Below are 18,027 nucleotides of genomic sequence, written 5' to 3' on the forward strand. Positions count from 1 at the left end.
CTGTGGGGGGAAGACACTTCTAACAGCCCTCGGTGGGTGTGGGTCTGTTCCACAATAACTCTGGAACGCGTGGGCCACTGAAATGAAAAGGAATGAGTTACATCTACAGTGTCAAATCACAGTACTTTTGACAGTGATCGTGTGCATTTTGGATTCAAGTTCATATATGTGTGTCTGTGTCTGTGCATGTGTTCCAGCATAACTCTGGAATGCCTGGGCTGCTGAAATGAAAAGAAATCAATTATATCTATAATGGATTACTCCGCACTATAGATATAATTCATTCCTTTCCCTGTCTAATATAGAATTAGGATAAATAGATACCCGGGCAACGCCGGGGTTATCAGCTAGTATAGAATAAAGAACAGAAAAAAGGAGAGAATAAAGAATAGTATAGACCAGGGGTGTCAAACTCGCGGCCCGTGGGCTGAATGCATCATACGCTGGCTCCGCCCCCCGCCTGGTTTAGTGAAGGAAGGAAAAGTCCAGATACATCATGTGACGCCGCCATGATGCTGTGTGTTTGACACACAAAGAATAGTATAGAACAGGGGTCAGCAAACTTAAAGGTTCAAAGAGCCATTTGGACCCGTTTCCAACAGAAAAGAAAACACCGGGAACACAAAGGTCCTAACCAGAAGCCCCCTGTTCAATTCTGGAGCTGACCGGAAGTTCAGTTCCCCCAGCATAGAGGCGTACTTTTTCCTCTACCTGTCATAACCGAAAGCCCTTTCGATTGTGGAGACAACTGGACAGAGCTGCAGCAGAGGGAGGAAAGAGCCACATGCAGCTCCAGAGCTGCAGTTTGCTGACCCCTGGTATAGAATAAAAAATAGTAGAGAAACGTGATGGCAAATCTATGGCACATGTGCCAGAGGTGGCATGCAGAGCCCTCTCTGTGGGCACGTGTGCAGTCGCCAGCTGCTGTTCTGGTTTCCAGCACAGCCAGTTCATCTTTGCGGGTGCCTGAAAATAGCCCGCAAAACGGCCTAAACATGGCTCTAAAAACGCCCTGTTCTTTGGCCGTTTTCAGGCCATTTTATGGCTTGAAAATGGCCCGAAAAATGGCCTGTAAACAGCCTGAAAACTGGGCCAAAAAGAGGCATGCATACCGGCCAGCTGGTCTTCGAGTTTCTGGTACCTTGGAGGTCTTCTAGTCCAGCCCCCTGCTCAAGGAGAAGAAAAACCTATACCATTTGGAAGGCTAAAATATGTATACATAAGCCTGTTCTGAAACTAATTTTCCAAGTACGATAATCATTTACTCTCGTCAACTGAAGTCACATTTTAATTTTGCAGGCAAGGAACCCACCTCTCCTTCCCACTCTTCTTTCTGTATGTTCCTCCTCTCCCCACACACCGCCCCCATTAGCCAGCTGAATTTAATGCCGGGCAGCAAATACTTTGTCATATAGATCAGCTGCCTTGCATTTCTAGGGAGGAAGGAAAAAGAGAGCAGGATAAATTATGAAGAAACTTGGAAGTCGTAAAACATAGTTGGCTGGCAGCACGGCAAGGTACTCACTGTTCAGATGGATGCTTTGGGCCTCAGGTTTGCCTAAATTAGATTTCTGCACTTGGTAGCCTTCAAGATGCTAAGAATTTTGCATCTTTGGACATTTGGAAATCTTATTTTCCAGAAGCAAGCACCAGGAGGACAAGAAAAAGAAACTGCACAGGTACAGTATAGGTGGTACCTTGCTCAACAGTAGTAACTGTGAAAGGGATCTTGGAGTCCTAGTGGACAACCATTTAAATAGGAGCCAGCCGTGTGCAGCAGCTGCCAAAAAAGCCAACATAGTTCTAGGCTGCATCAACAGAGGGATGGAATCAAGATCACTTGAAAGGTTAACACCACTTTATAATACCTTGGTAAGGCCACACTTGGAATACTGCATTCAGTTTTGGTCACCATTATGTAAAAAAGATGTGGAGACTCTAGAAAGAGTGCAGAGAAGAGCAACAAAGAGGATTAGGGGACTGGAGACTAAAACATATGAAGAACCCTGAGAAGGCCAAGTAGGCCACCCACCCCATGGCCACACCCAGCCAGCAACTGGGCCGAGAACCAGTTGCTATGTCAACTCTCTGTGTTGACATTCCATGCAGAACGTTGGCAGAGCTGGATCTCAGATTACAGTAGCTGAATTGAGATGAATGAAACTAGTGGGTAATGTGATTTATGACACAGACCGAAGGGAGGAAAGGAACACGGGCAAAGTTCAGAAGCAGATAAAGAAAGCAAAAAAAGATGGCTGTGAATAAGAAATTCCTAATGCAGAATGCCTAATGAAGGTGCTAATAAATCACTGCTTTTTGTATTACAATATCGGGTCGCTTATTATGAACCAGGCATCGTTAGGATACTTTACATGCTAATTTTTTTCAGTCTCACCCCTGGCCAGATTAGCATTGTAGTTGTCCTCTTTGGGCCAAGCCAGGAGGGGGTAGAAAACAGGATGGGCGGCCTCCTGCAGCAGCCTGTCAACCAAAATGGGGTGTGTGTGTGTGTGCACGGGTGGCCCACTGTGCCCCATTTTTGCTGGCAGGGTGCTTGCAGAAGGAGGCCATCCAGACCTAAAATGGATTGTGCAGCCCCCTACACACCCCATTTTCTCTAGCAGAGGCACCACGGATCTTGCCTGCAGGCCTTGAATTTGACACCCCTGGTGCATGTGTAAACTGTGTATATACTGTACGTACAATGACAATAAAGTAAAGTATGTATAGGAGATCCCCAAGGTCCCTTCCTCCTCTATTCTGATTGATTGAATTTGCAATCCTATGCATGTGAAGGATTTCAGCGGAAGAATGTTGATTTTCTACTACGTAGTCATTGAATCATAGGGCTGGAAGGGACTTGGGAGGTCTTCTAGCCCAATCCCCCCCTGCCCAAGGCAGGAGTTCTTATGCTATCCAGGACAAATGGTTGTTCAGTCTTTTCTTGAAAACCTCCAGCGATGGAATATCCACAACTCCAGGAAGCAAGCTGCTCCATTAATTAATTGTTCTGACAATTAAAATTCCTCCTGATTTCCAGGTTGGATCTCCCTCTGGGGAGCTTCTACCCACTGCTTCTTGTCCTGCCCTCAGGTGCTTTGGAGAGTAAGTTAAACTACCTAATTATATAACATTTTCAGCACCGATCATTAACCATCTACAAGCAAACCACAAAGCTCAGAGAGCCTCAAGGACTCCACAGTTCAACCCTGAGCTACATAGTTTTTTGCGGGTCATTTAATGACTCAGTCATCCCAGGGCAACTGAATGGAGCTGAGTATTTACTGGGCAGATGCCCTTCCTGTTGCCAATGCAGAGTTCACAGCAGACAGTGATTCATTTTGCCCAGAGAAAGAAATATCTGCCACTACCTAGGATTGAACTCAAAGTCTCCATGATTGTGAGGTGAGAACGTCACCGCTAAGCCACTGCACCACTCAACCCTGACCTACAAATGTTCTCTTCTACTGGTTAACCCTTCTTGTAACCATCTCCTACTCTTGGCTCATGATCATCTTGTTTTTAAATGGCCAAACCCATACTCTTAATTATAAACACATCAGACTATCCTTCAACACAGTTGGATTACTCCTATTCACAAGGCTACTTCCACTCCTTAATTTCTGAATGGCCGGATATCAACCACGTTGTTGGAAGACTTGGAAGAAGGATGCCATTTATGACCAGGTGTCTTATCCATGCAGGTCTAACTCACAAGTATACCCCACTGATGAGGGTGGAGGTTTGTTCTCTGGGGTTGTGAGTTGGTTTACGAATGTTTTGTTACCAGGCTAGGTAACATCTTCAGTGGAGTTTAGGGGGATGTCAGTGTGGGTGTTCTTCTGTTTATAAGGGGTTGGTGTGGTCAGTAGGTCTTGTGATGGGGAGGTCACATCAGGTGTGTGTGGCATCAAGTGAGGGTCTTGTGATGGGTCTTGTGTTGGGTCAGGTGTGGGTAACACCAGGTGAGGGTCTTGTGATGGGGAGATCACGTGAGGTGAGGATCATGTCAAGTGAGGGTCTTGTGATGGGTCTTATGATGGGTCAGGGGTGAGTCGCAGTGAGTGAGGGTCTTGTGATGGGTCTTGTGATGAGTTAGGTGTGGATAATGTCTGGTGAGGATCGTATGATGAGGAAATCATGTCAGGTGAGGGTCTTGTGGTGGGTCTTGTAATGGATTAGGTTTGGGTAATGTCAGGTGAGGGTCTAGTGATGGGGAGGTCACATCAGGTGAGGATTACATCAGGTGAGGGTCTTGTGGTAGGTCAGGTGTGACCTTGGATATAAGTTTTCATCAGGTGCCTGAGCATTTTTGTTGCATTGAGAAGCAATTCTTGCATTTGAGCGAGGTGTGGGGATCTGCAGCGAAGAGGCAAATTCAGGCAAAAACTAAACATAATTTTGTTTTATTAACCTCTGCAGGCAATCATAAATAAATATAATTAACTTGATTGCTCTCCAGCATGTATTTCATTAGTTCTTCCCTCTGTCATTTTATTTTGAGGCAAAGAAAATCCTAAGAACAGCTATGCTGGATCAGGCCATGGTCCATGCTAGTGCAGGAGGCAGTTTTTCTGAGTGGCCAGTCTGGGGATTAGAAGACTGAGGGAGTCCTCCATCATGGCTCCTTTGGAAAGACTCCCCAGCTGGAGTCTTTATCCTCCCTCCCCCCTCCCTCCCTCTCTCCCTTGTTTACTTTTCTTTCCTTCCTTCCTTCCTTCCTTCCTTCCTTCCTTCCTTCCTTCCTTCCTTCTCTCTCCCTCCCTCCCATATTTATTTATTTTTCCTTCCTTCCTTCCCTCCTTCCTTCCTCCCTTTCTGTCTGCCTGCCTGCCTCCCTCCTCTCTCCCTTCCTTTTATCCCTCCATTGTTTATTTATTTTTCTTCCTCTCCCTCCCTTCCCCCTTTCCTTTTTTCCCTTCAATCCTCCCTCCCATCCTTCTTCCCTTCTTTCCTTCTCTCCCTCCCTCCCTCCTTTCTTTGTTCCTCACTCCCTTTTCCTTTTACTTATTTCCCTTCAATTCTCCCACCCTCTCCTTTGTTTGCTTATTTTTCCTTCCTTCCTTCCCTTTCCCCTCCCTCCCTCTTTTAATTTCTATTATTTTCTTTCTTTTTAAAAAAATATTAAAAAGAAAGAAGAAAGAGAGAAAGAAAGAAAGAAAGAAAGAAAGAAAAAGAAAAGATATATATATATATATATATATATATATATATATATATATATATATATATATATATATATAAAGAGAGAGAGAGAAAGAAAAAGAAAGAAAGAAAGAAAGAAAGAAAGAAAGAAGAAAGAGAAAGAGAGAGAGAGAGAGAAAGAGAAAGAAGAAAGAAAGAGAAAGAGAGAGAGAGAGAGAGAGAAAGAAAGATGACCCCAGCCTCAAGGCCCTACTCAGCAAACACATTTACATGTCCCTCTTTCCTGCAAAACCTCCTGGGGCAATGGAACTGCCCCCACCCCCTTGCACATCTTAGCCCAAGCCCAAAGAGGGCTGCTTGGGAAGGTTATTCAGCAGTTCATTAAGGAGGACAAAAGGGGAGAGGGCGGAAGGCTTGGCAGGGCAACCAAGGCCGGCCATTGTCTTGCACTTGTGGGAATGAATGGGAGATGACCACATGGGGGTGGGGGGGGAGGATGGATTAGCACAAAGACAAAGAGCCAGAGGATCACAGCACTTTCTCTTTCAAAGGCCAGAATTTGGGCTCTTTTGCTTCTCCAGTAAAAGAATTCCTGTTTTGCTGCCCAGAAAACAGGCAGCACCATTTAACATTTTGAAGCATGATGTGCATACAGGGAGGGAACGTGTGTGTGTGTGTGTGTGTGTGTGTGTGTGTGTGTGTGTGTACACACGTATATATGTGTATATGTATATGTATATGTATATGTATATGTATATGTGTCTGTCTGTCTGTCTGTCTGTCTGTCTGTCTGTATATGTATATCAGTGGTGGGTTCTGGATCCAGTTGCAACCTATACGGTGCAACGGGGCCCGGCGTCCTCCACATGAATGTGTGCAACGGAGTCAGGCAGAGCACTCCAGGCGTTGACCCCTCTGTTGCTGAAGTCGTATTTTCTGCAATCGAGTTTGGAGCAGTTTACCTTGAGTTTGTATCGATGGTTTGCCTGAGTATTATTGAGATTGAAGCTGAAGTAGTCGTTGACAGGTAGGACTTTGTAGCAGACAATTTTGTGTACTATGCTTAGGTCAGACTCTAGGTGGCATAGTTCCAGGTTGTCCAAGGCCAAAATTTCGAGCCTGATGGTCTAAGGGATTCTGTTGTGAGTAGATAGATAGATAGATGATAGATAGATAGATAGATAGATAGATAGATAGATAGATAGATAGATAAATAGATGATAGAGAATGTAGGTAGGTACGGTAAGTACTTAGTAGATTGATAGAAAGATGGTGGATTGATGCATACAGAGATAGATAGATAGATGATAGATAGATAGATAGATAGATAGATAGATAGATAGATAGATGATAGATAGATAGATAGATAGATAGATAAATGATAGATAGATAGATAGATAGATATAGATCGATAAATAGATAGATAAATAAATAGAGAGATAGAAAGACAGACAGACAGAGACAGACAGACAGACAGATAGATAGATAGTTATAGAGAGATAAAGGGACAGAGACAGACAGATAGATAGATAGATGGATGGATGGATAGATAGATATAGCTAGAGAGACAGAGAGACAGACAGAGAGACAGACATACAGATAGATAGATGGATAGATGGATAAATAGTTATAGACAGAGAGATAGAGAGACAGAGAGACAGAGAGAGAGAGACACACAGAGAGAGAGATAGACAGACGGACGGACGGACAGATGGAGAGATAGATGGATAGATAGATAGTTATAGACAGAGAGACAGAGAGACAGAGAGATGATAGATAGATAGATAGATAGATAGATAGATAGATAGATAGATGATAGATAGATAGATAGATAGATAGATAGATAGATAGATAGATAGATAGATAGATAGATATAATTACACTGAATAAAATTAGCAGAGGCTAAAAAGCTTGCTAGGAAATGCTGCAAAGTCTCACCAAAAACACTTCTTTAAAAAAAGCTTTCTTTGGAGTTTCTTGGAGGTTTCACCCTGGAAAAGATCTCCAATATTCCAGGAATAATTATTTTGCTTTGGGGGAAAAATAAGTACGGTGTCAGGGTAGATATGGAAATAGCCCTGCTAACATGTAAGTAATGAAAAATGGGGGGGGGGGGAAGAAAAGATCGAGAGGGGTTAGGATGGGTCATAGAGGGAGGTCAGCCTGGAGTTCTGGTTGGAAAGTAGAAGGTCGAGGTGGGGTTGGGGCAATCAATACCCCTCAAAAGAAGAATGCATTTCTCCACGACAGACTCTTTTTTTAGTTGCTAATAATCGTCCAGACCAACAGGGGACTTTAAAGACATATTTTGGAATCGATAGAAGAGAATATCTGGAGCTCAGGGTTGAACTGTGGGGTCCTTGGTGCTCTCTGAACTTGGTGGTTTCCTTGCAGATGTTTCATGACCCAACAAACATCATCGATGCTAGAAGGGAGTGGTGGTGGTGGTGGTGGTGGTGGTGGAGGAGGAGGAGGAGGAGGAGGAGGAGGAGGAGGAGGAGGAGGAGGAGGAGGAGGAGGAGGAGGAGGAGGAGGAGGAGGAGGAGAAATGTTGATGATCTCTGGGCTTGGTGGTTTCCTTACAGATGTTTCATGACCCAACTAGGGAACATCATCAGTGCTAGAAGGGAGAGGAGGAGGAGGAGGAGGAGGAGGAGGAGGAGGAGGAGGAGGAGGAGGAGGAGGAGGAGGAGGAGGAGGAAGAGGAGGAGGAGGAGGAGGAGGAGGAGGAGGAGGAGGAGGAGGAGGAGGGGAGGAGTATTGTGGGGTCCTCAATGCTCTCTGAGCTTGCTTGCTTGTTTACTTGCAAAGATTTCATAACCCAACAAGGGAACATCATAAGTGCCAGAATGTTAACTCCACTTCCTTCTAGCACTGATGATGTTCCCTAGTTGGCTCATGAAACATCTGCAAGGAAGCCACCAAGTTCAGAAAGCACCAAGGACCTTTTGGAATCCCTGCTATATCTTTTTCACAGTGGTCAGGAGCCGAACTTTCCAGGAGGGGAAATCTTGCAAAGGGGCTTGGCGTGATGTGGGCGCACAAGCTTCTTAGATGCCACATGAGCGTCCGTGGAGTCCCAGCGCCATCTTTCATAAGAGTCAGGCCAGTGGTGGGATTCCAAATCTTTTCATACCAGCTTAGGGGTGAAATTCACTGACCTTTGCTACTGAAGGTAGCAATGTGAGCTTGTGCATGTGCAGAGCATGAAAAAGGTAAGGTAAGTGAACAGGGGGGGGAGGGAATCTGCTGTGCCACGCGATTTATATTTCCTGCTTTCTAGCTGATATAAATCGCACGTTACAGCTGATCATTGGAAAAACTGGTGTCATTTACTTTACTACCAGTAGCATTTTTACCACCGGTTCGGGTGAACCGGTCCAAATCGGTAGCATTTCACCCCTGTACCAGTTCTATGAGAGAGCGCTTCATGCGCGCAGCACTCAAAGACCGCCCTCGGTGTCAGCGCTGGTGAGCTGAGCTGTTTTTTTAGCTCAGCTGAGGCCCGGAAATCCTCCTGCCGCGAGAGTCAGCTGAGCTAAAAAAACAGGACAGGGAACGATGGGGGCAGGAGGGCGGGGCCAGCCAGTTCTCCAAACTACTCAAAATTTTTACTACTGGTTCGCTTAAACCGGTCCGAACTGGCTGAATCCCAGCTCTGAGTCAGGCTATGTTTCTCCTGGAGACAAGACTCTTGGGAACTTCCTTTGATGGATTGAAGTGGGAAGAGATGATTGACACCTGTCCGTTCTTTTAGCTGAGACAGAGCAACTCAGATTCTCTTACTGCTTTTGCTGGTCCACACACCTATCCTGTTTATTTGTCCTGGCAAAATTGTGCATTTAGATGTTTGTGTGAAAGGGTGTTTGTGTGTGCATAAAGTTGTGTGTTTCAAGGGGTGTGTAAAGGGATAAATGTGTCTATTTGTGTGTGTGTAAAGTGGTGCATATAGTGTGTGTGTGTAAAGTGTGTGTGTGTTTGTGTGTGAAGGGGGTGTGCCCTTGTGTGTGTTAAGGGGTGTGGGTGTATGTTAAAGGATGTATGTGGGTGTAAAAGGATGTGTGTCTGTGTCTGTGCCTATGTGTAAAGGTGTGGGTGTGTAAATGTATGTTTGTGTAAAGGGGTATGTATATGCATTTGTGTGTATGTAATGGTGTCTGTATGTAAAGGGGTATGTGTATGTGCGTAAAGGTGTGGGTGTGTAAATGGGTGTGTAAAGGAGTATGTGTATGTGCATAAAGGTGTGGGTGTGTAAATGGGCGTGTAAAGGGGTATGTGTGTAAAGGTGTGGGTGTGTAAATGGGCGTGTAAAGGGGTATGTGTACGTGCGTAAAGGTGTGGGTGTGTAAATGGGTGTGTAAAGGGGTATGTCTATGTGTGTAAAGGTGTGGGTGTGTAAATGGGCGTGTAAAGGGGTATGTGTACGTGCGTAAAGGTGTGGGTGTGTAAATGGGTGTGTAAAGGGGTATGTCTATGTGTGTAAAGGTGTGGGTGTGTAAATGGGCGTGTAAAGGGGTATGTGTACGTGCATAAAGGTGTGGGTGTGTAAATGGGCGTGTAAAGGGGTATGTCTATGTGCGTAAAGGTGTGGGTGTGTAAATGGGCGTGTAAAGGGGTATCTGTATGTGCATAAAGGTGTGGGTGTGTAAATGGGCATGTAAAGGGGTATGTGTATGTGCGTAAAGGTGTGGGTGTGTAAAGGGGCATGTAAAGGGGTATGTGTATGTGCGTAAAGGTGTTGGTGTGTAAATGGCCGTGTAAAGGGGTATGTTTATGTGCGTAAAGGTATGGGTGTGTAAATGGGCATGTAAAGTGGTATATGTGTAAAGGTGTGGGTTTGTAAATGGGCGTGTAAAGGGGTATGTGTACGTGCGTAAAGGTGTGGGTGTGTAAATGGGTGTGTAAAGGGGTATGTCTATGTGTGTAAAGGTGTGGGTGTGTAAATGGGCGTGTAAAGGGGTATGTGTACGTGCATAAAGGTGTGGGTGTGTAAATGGGCATGTAAAGGGGTATGTGTATGTGCGTAAAGGTGTTGGTGTGTAAATGGCCGTGTAAAGGGGTATGTGTACGTGCGTAAAGGTGTGGGTGGGTAAATGGGCGTGTAAAGGGGTATGTTTATGTGCGTAAAGGTATGGGTGTGTAAATGGGCATGTAAAGTGGTATATGCGTAAAGGTGTGGGTTTGTAAATGGGCGTGTAAAGGGGTATGTGTACGTGCGTAAAGGTGTGGGTGTGTAAATGGGTGTGTAAAGGGGTATGTCTATGTGTGTAAAGGTGTGGGTGTGTAAATGGGCGTGTAAAGGGGTATGTGTACGTGCATAAAGGTGTGGGTGTGTAAATGGGCATGTAAAGGGGTATGTGTATGTGCGTAAAGGTGTTGGTGTGTAAATGGCCGTGTAAAGGGGTATGTGTACGTGCGTAAAGGTGTGGGTGTGTAAATGGGCGTGTAAAGGGGTATGTTTATGTGCGTAAAGGTATGGGTGTGTAAATGGGCATGTAAAGGGGTATGTGTATGTGCGTAAAGGTGTTGGTGTGTAAATGGCCGTGTAAAGGGGTATGTGTACGTGCGTAAAGGTGTGGGTGTGTAAATGGGCGTGTAAAGGGGTATGTTTATGTGCGTAAAGGTGTGGGTTTGTAAATGGGCGTGTAAAGGGGTATGTGTATGTGCGTAAAGGTGTGGGTGTGTAAATGGGCGTGTGTAAATGTATGTTTGTGTAAAGGGGTATGCATATGCATTTGTGTCTATGTAAAGGTGTGTGTGTGTGTGTGTGTGTGTGTGTGTGTGTGTGTGAAATGCGTCCTTTGCCTAGACTCTCTTGGGGGGCCTCTCTCTGGGCCCTGCTGCTTCTTAGTTACTTTCCTTTCCTTGATCATCATGGCACCTTGTACAACGAAATTCAATGCGATCTTCAGTGCGCAACGACTGTCCAGGTTGTGGTTGTTAAGGAATCCTGTGCAGTCCTTAAGCACAACGTCAGGGGGTGGCTGGGTTCCTCCTTGACTTGACTTATTGGAAGCTGGCAGTGAACATCACCAGTGATGACGGTGTGGCCGTGGGAAGCTGCGACCATTGGGACTGTGTGCTGGTTGCCAAGCGCCCCAGTCGTGATCCTGTGACTGTGGGGACACTGCGACAGCCACAATGTCAAGGACCGGTCATTAGTCTTCTTGTTGAGCACTGTTGTAACTTTGAATGGTTGCTGAACAAGATGTCACTAAGTGAGTCAAAAGCCCTTCCCTGTCTTTCAGGGTTGACAAAGCAGAGTGATACCCCTGAGGACAACAAATCGGACCAACCACTCGGTGGGCTCTGTAGTACCCTGGGGGCTTCCCCAGCAGGGAGGCCGCCATTCCTGGCACTTTCACAGCTCTGAAGTTCCTTCCCCTTGTTAAAAGGACAAAAGCAAAAAGGAAATTGCAGGGAAGGAAGGAAGGAAGGAAGGGAGGGAGGGAGGGAGGGAGGGAGGGAGGGAGGGAGGGAGGGAGTGAGTGAGTGAGTGCCCTGAAGGGCAGCTTGGGAGTCAGCCCCTTGTCACAGCAAAGGTTTTCTAATTGATTGGCTGTCTTGCCTTCCACCAATTAAGCAATTAATTAGTCAATTAAAATAAAGGTTAGGCTTCTCAAAGCTGCCAAAGTTTTTAAGAGATTTTCAGGGAATTAGAGAACTCTTCACGCCAAGAAATTGCTTCCACATCAGTGACATTCCAAAATCTTTTCATTTCTTTTCTTTCTCCCTCCCTCCATCTTTCTCTTCTTCCTTCCTTCCTTCCTTCCTTCCTTCCTTCCTTCCTTCCTTCCTTCCTTCCTTCCTTTCTATTATCTATCTATCTATCTATCTATCTATCTATCTATCTATCTATCTATCTATCTAATCTCTATCATCTCTCTCTTTCTTTTTTCTTTCCTTTTTTCTACATCTATCCTCTATCATCCTCTCTCTCTTTTTTTTCTTTCTTTCCTTCCTTCTTCCTTTCTCCTTCCTTCCTTCGTTCCTTTCCTTTTCCTTCCTTCTTTCCTTCCTTCCTTCCTTTTTTTTCTTTTTCTCCCTCTTTTTTCTTTCTTTCTTTCTCCTCACTCCATTCCTCCCTTCTCTCTCTCTCTCTCTCTCTCTCTCTCTCTCTCTCTCTCTCTCTCTCTCTCTCTCTCTCTCTCTCGTTCTATTTTAGGAACTGAAGGCAGCCTCTGTAATCTTCCTCCTCTTGTCTTAATAGCCTCAGAACAACAATCCTGTGAGGCAGGCTAGGAAAAGAGAGTATAAACAACTCCAATGTCTCCCAGGGGATTCTGAGGGGTGCAGGTGAAATCCCCTCAAACCTTACGTCCAATTCTGCACGCCACTTTTTCAGACGGGAACTGAATGAGAAAAGGGCTGAGAAAATCACGAGAGGGAAATGTAGGGCCTTGTAGATTTGGTTGTCAAAATCTGCATACACATGCCAATGAGGGTTTTTGTGTGTGTGTATATTTCCTAAAAATAGGCCTCTTTGTTTTTCTCCTTAATATAGGCACTGTGGCAATCAGTCCTTCTGAATATAATGATTGTTAATATCTCTGTTTCCTAACAGAGCTTCGTAGTTGTCTTAATTTTCCTTTTATTTTAAATGTACGAACAGTGTTGAATTCTGGTGGCACAGTGGTTAGAATGCAGTATTGCAGGCTGACTCTGCCCACCGTCAGGAATTCAACTCAGGTTGACTCAGCCTTCCATCCTTCCCAGGTCGATAAAATTAGGATCCAGGTTGTTGAGAGCAAGATGCTGATATTCTAAACCACTCAGTAAAGCACTAAGGATGGCACATGTATAAGTGGTAATTCTATTCCTATTCTGTTCCTACTCCTATTCTATTCTATTCTATTCTATTCTATTCTATTCTATTCCTATTCCCATTCCCATTCCCATTCCCATTCTCTATTCTATTCTATTCTATTCTATTCTATTCTATTCCATTCCATTCCTATTCCTATTCCATTCTATTTATATTATATTACTATTCCCTATTCCTATTGTATGCTATGCTATTTTATGCTACAGTATGCTATGCTATGCTATGCTATGCTATCCTATCTTCCTCTCCCCCCATACCATACCATCCCATGTCTTACAATCCCATCCCTTCCTATCCAACTCAACTCAATTCTGTTCACAACTTTACTCTACCCTACCCTACTCTACTCTCTTCAACTTGACTTGACTCAACTCAACTCCATTCTGTTCTCAACTTTACTCTACCTTATCCTACTCTACTGTACTCTGTTCCACTCTACTCTATTTGACTCTACTCTACTCTACTCTACTCTACTCTACTCTACTCTACTCTACTCTATCATACTCTACACTGCTCTACTCTATCATACTCTACACTACTCCCAGTTGCAGTTGACAGACTTTTGGCTAATTATAATCACAATTCCATGGTACAGTTATACATTCACAAGAAGCAATACAAAACATTAAAACCATTCCTGTGCGCATCAAAAGAACAATAAGAAACAGAAGCTGACGCTAAATCAGTATAAATAAAACAAAACATACATGGCTTGCTGTGCACAGGTTTTCCTTTCTAAAGAGATCACTTCAGGCTCTCTGACTCCCCCTCGGTATTGCAAAATATCCCTTGCCCTCCAGTGACAAGCATCTTTGGAAATGGAAATTGAGAAAAACTCAAATCACATTTTTTCCCCTGGATCTCGGTAGCTGTTTTTAGTGGATTATATCTAGGCTTCCTCTAGCTGGGAAGTGTATTCTTTATTTATCGTAGGATTCTCATAGGATAGAGATTGTGGATTGGGGGATATAATTATAGGGCACAAGTATCTCAGCAGCTGGTAGCAGTCGGCCCTAGATTTGCAAGCTAAGCAGGGTTTGGTTTGGTGAAGATTTGGAGGGGAGAATATCGGGCTCCATTTTTTGGGTGGGGAAGAAGGACTTACAAGCCAATTGGAATCAATTCTGAGCAATGAAGAATTCTGAATTTTTTATTTGATTTACCAGGGTGGTTTTTTTTTTTTTTTGCTGTTGTTTTATATACGTAGAACATAGAATAATAGAATTGGAAGGGACTTCAGAGGTCCTCTAGTCCAACCCCCTGCTTGAATAGGAGACCCAGTATCATTTCAGACAAATGGTTGTCCAGTCTCTCCTTGAAAGCCTTCAGTGATGGAGCTTCCCCAAATTCTGGCAGCCAGCTGTTCCTCTGGTTAATTGCTCTCACCATTAGGAAATTTCTCCTTAGCTCTGGATTGTTTCTCTCCTTGGTTAGTTTCCATTCCATTCTTTCCTGTCTTGTCTTTTGGCGTTTTGGAAAACAGTTTGACCCCCCTCCCCTCTTCTTTACAGGAGCCCCTCAAATATTGGTACAATGCCACCATGTCACCCCCAGTCCTTCGTTTCATTAAACATCCCAAGTCAATTATGTGAGATGGGCAGAAAGAAGGGAGGGAGGGAGAGAGCGAGGGAATGAGGGAAAGGAGAGGAGAGCAAGAGATGCTATCATGTCACCCCTAGTCTTTATTTTCATTAGACTAAATGTGTGAGCCACCCAAAGTCAAATAGGAGAGGGAGGGAGGGAGGGGTAGGCGGAGGGAAGGAGGAGGAATGAGGGAGAGGAGTGGTGTGGAAAGGAGAGGGGAGGGGAGGAGAGAGGAAGAGAAATGGGGAGGAGGGAGGGAGGAAGGAAAAGGGGGATTAGAGGAGAGGGGAGGGGAGGGAGGAAGGAAGGAAGGAAGGGAAAAGTGGAGGGAAGGAGGAGGAAGGAGGGAGAGGAGTGGAGTGGTGTGGAGAGGAGAGGAGAGGAGAGGAGAGGAAGAGAAATGGGGATGGGGAAGAAGGGAGGGAGGGAAAGGGGGATGAAAGGAGAGGAGAGGAGAGGGAGGGAGGGACAAACCATTTCTTGTTGCCAAGGAAGTTCAAGAATGCTCCTGAAAGTATAAATTAATTTGGGGACAACTTTATGCCTTTCCTGGCTGCACATATTGTCGTAGAAGAACTAACCGCTGTTCCTTTTTTGGAAACCCCAAAGAAAAAACAATTCAGTAGCAAAGGAGAACTGCAATGCAGGAAGGTTAGACAGCCGAATCCCAAGACAGGCAGAGAAGAAAACAATATTCAAGAGAGGGGCCGTTGCTCGATCATCTCCTCGATTGGTGGTGATCATTGCTCTTTTGCGGACGGAATTGATCTGTTGGTTGCGTCATTTGTCAGGATCACCTTTACTCTGAGGCATTAATTAGCAGAATCCGATGCTAAAGGGCCCAGCTTTTGCTTTTTAGATCCCCGAATGGAGGGAAAATAGACCAAAACACGACATTTCTCACTTCCACCCTGAACTGGGAGTTGTCAGTTGTGCACTCTGGTAGACTTCCCTGAAATCTGGAACCACAAATAAGGGAGTCAAAGAACGCCCGGTACGGCAGGATCTGTTTCTCGGCCAATGCTTTAGTTTTAGCTTTTTAATTTCCAGATTGCCATTGAAAACGCATTTTGAAGATGGGCCAAAAATAGATGAAATTGCCCTGTCTGGACATTGCCTCTTTTTCTTTCGCCTCACAAAGTGCTTAATTGAAGAGAGTGTAGCGCAAGGGGTTGAATTGGGGAGTCCTCTGGGTGCTCTGAACTCTGTGGATTCCTTGCAGGTGTTCCCTGGAATGCTTGCGAACAAACAACGGAGCTCAGAGAGCACCAAAGACTTCACAATGAGCTTAATATTTTTCAATCAATCAGAATAGAGCTGGAAGGGACCTTGGAGGCCTTCTAGTCCAACCCCCTGATCAAGGAGGAGGAGCTTCCGGGGGAAATGGCTGCTGACTTCTGAGCTCCGTACTACCACGGAGCTCTTTGACGGGGGAGGGGGCGCCCCCGGCCCTCTTTCCATCGTGAGGGTCGGGAATTAAGAGCAGCGACCACCCTGGCTTTCCATGGAGCCTTAATTGGCCCTCCAGGGTGGTCAAACAGCCAGGAGAGATGAGGAAAGGATGAGGAAACAGCCCCAGCTGGAGCCGAAATGAGAGTTGGAGGTGGAGTCGGTATTGGAGCTTCAGCTGGAGGTCGGCGATGGCGGCGGCGGCGACTGCGGAGATAGGGGCAGAGGCAGGATGAACAGGTGGCGGCGGCGGCATCCCAGCGACCCGGGCGGCGCAACGACAGTATCGGCGATGCTAGCAAGGCCGAATTGGAGGGTGAGGACCGCAGAAAGGCCGTTCGGGGGTTTGCATGAGGCTCGAGACGCTGGAGGCCGAAGAAGGCCTGCGGGAGAGCCGTAGGCCGGCCGGAGCAGCGCTCGGGCCAGGACTAACAGCGGGGGGGGGGGGCGCTGAAGCTGGGGGAGGCAGGCTATGATGGGGCTAGCCCTTAAAGAGCTATGCTGGAGCCTGGCAGAAGGAGGGAGACCTGTGGCACCAAGGGCAGGACGGGTCTGTGCCCAGGAGATTGGCAGGAGGCTTCCATTGGCAGGAGGTTTAGTGCCAGGAAGAGAAAGGATTTATCAACCCCTGCCATTTGCCATCTACCTGCCATGGCTAACCTGCCCACCTGTCACTTGTTACTTGTTATTTTGACTATCTATAACCATTGACTACTGTGTGTGCCTGCGGGACTACACCCCACCATCTTTTACCAGCTTTCACCCGCTTACCATCAAATTTACCATCAATTTTACCATCAAACTCCATCAAATATCTACTTAGACTGCCTGCCCACCCACACCACAGATTGCCTCCTGGCCTCCACCATTTACCATCTACTTTCCACCTATTCACCATCTATCTACCATCCACTTATCATCCACGTACTGACTTACCATCTGATGTGGAACCTGGCTTGCTGACTTAATTAACATCTACAGCACCCTGGCCCTTGCTGCAGCTCCCCCCAGTATATACTCAAGGTCAGACTTGCTCCTGCTGCGGGAGTCCCCCCTCTCGCAGACATGGCCCTCTGCCCTTTCGAGGGCCCACCTTAATGACGGGTTTGTTAACCCCGAGAGGTGGAGGAAGCGGAGACTTAGGGGGTTTTTAGTTAAATGTTTTTTAAATTCTTTTAGGGGTTCAGGGGTTGGGGGGTGGGTGGGTCAGATCAGGAGCGATGACAGAGCCAGGTCACCAGGTGGGGTCTTGAGCAGAAGGAGCAGAGAGGAGGAGGGGGGAGAGGATATCATTCCTATACAGGGCTCCTTGATTCCAACAGTCATAGGGAGGGGCAGATACGAGGACAGATTAACAACTCGCAGTCGGTTGGGAGACCGTGGGTGCTGGTTACACCCGGTCGCTTGTACCAACCCCCGCGTTCTAGGTGGTCGGGATCTGCAGGACCAGGGCCTGAGGCTGTTGTTATGCAATGCGAGGTCCGTTGTCAATAAGGCCCCCCTCATTCATGATCTAATTTTGGAGGGGGAGCCGGACCTCGCGGGAATAACGGAAACCTGGTTGGGCCACGAGGGAGGGTTACCCCTCGTGGAAATGTGCCCACCAGGTTACCAAGCATTTCACCAGCCCCGGGCCCGGGGAAGGGGCGGTGGGGTAGCAGTGATTATCCGGGAGGACTTAGAGCCGAGGGAGTCCACTGTGCCACAGACGTCCGGATGTGAATCCCTTGTTGTGAAATGGGGCCCTGGGAGGCAGTTGGGCCTGCTGATAGTATACCTGGCTCCCCGCCATACATCAGCGACCCTGCCTGAGCTCCTCGAGCTGATCTCATCGGTGGCGGTTGAGACCCCCAAACTTTTAGTGATGGGGGATTTTAACCTGCCGTCGGTGGGAGAAGCATCAGAGGGGGTTCGGGAGTTCATGGCTTCCATGATAGCCATGGACCTGACTCAAATGATTCAGGGCCCGACACACGGGGGAGGTCACACCTTGGACCTTGTTTTTGTCTCTCGCCAGTGGTTTA

General features: G+C 46.3%; 1 protein-coding gene across 1 annotated transcript in view; it reads left to right on the forward strand.

The window, feature by feature from the left end:
• Positions 1–6,045: 6,045 nt before the first annotated feature.
• The window catches only part of LOC309391676 (adhesion G protein-coupled receptor B1-like), a gene marked incomplete at its 3' end in the record, with an annotated part of 120,917 nt that continues 108,935 nt past the window's right edge, over positions 6,046–18,027 (forward strand). The window contains exon 1 of the mRNA XM_081952341.1: positions 6,046–6,172. The remainder of the gene's footprint in view (positions 6,173–18,027) is intronic.

The sequence above is a fragment of the Natrix helvetica genome (genome assembly GCF_964273705.1).
Source record: "Natrix helvetica genome assembly, chromosome: 4".
In the NCBI taxonomy this organism is placed as follows: Eukaryota; Metazoa; Chordata; class Lepidosauria; order Squamata; family Natricidae; genus Natrix; species Natrix helvetica.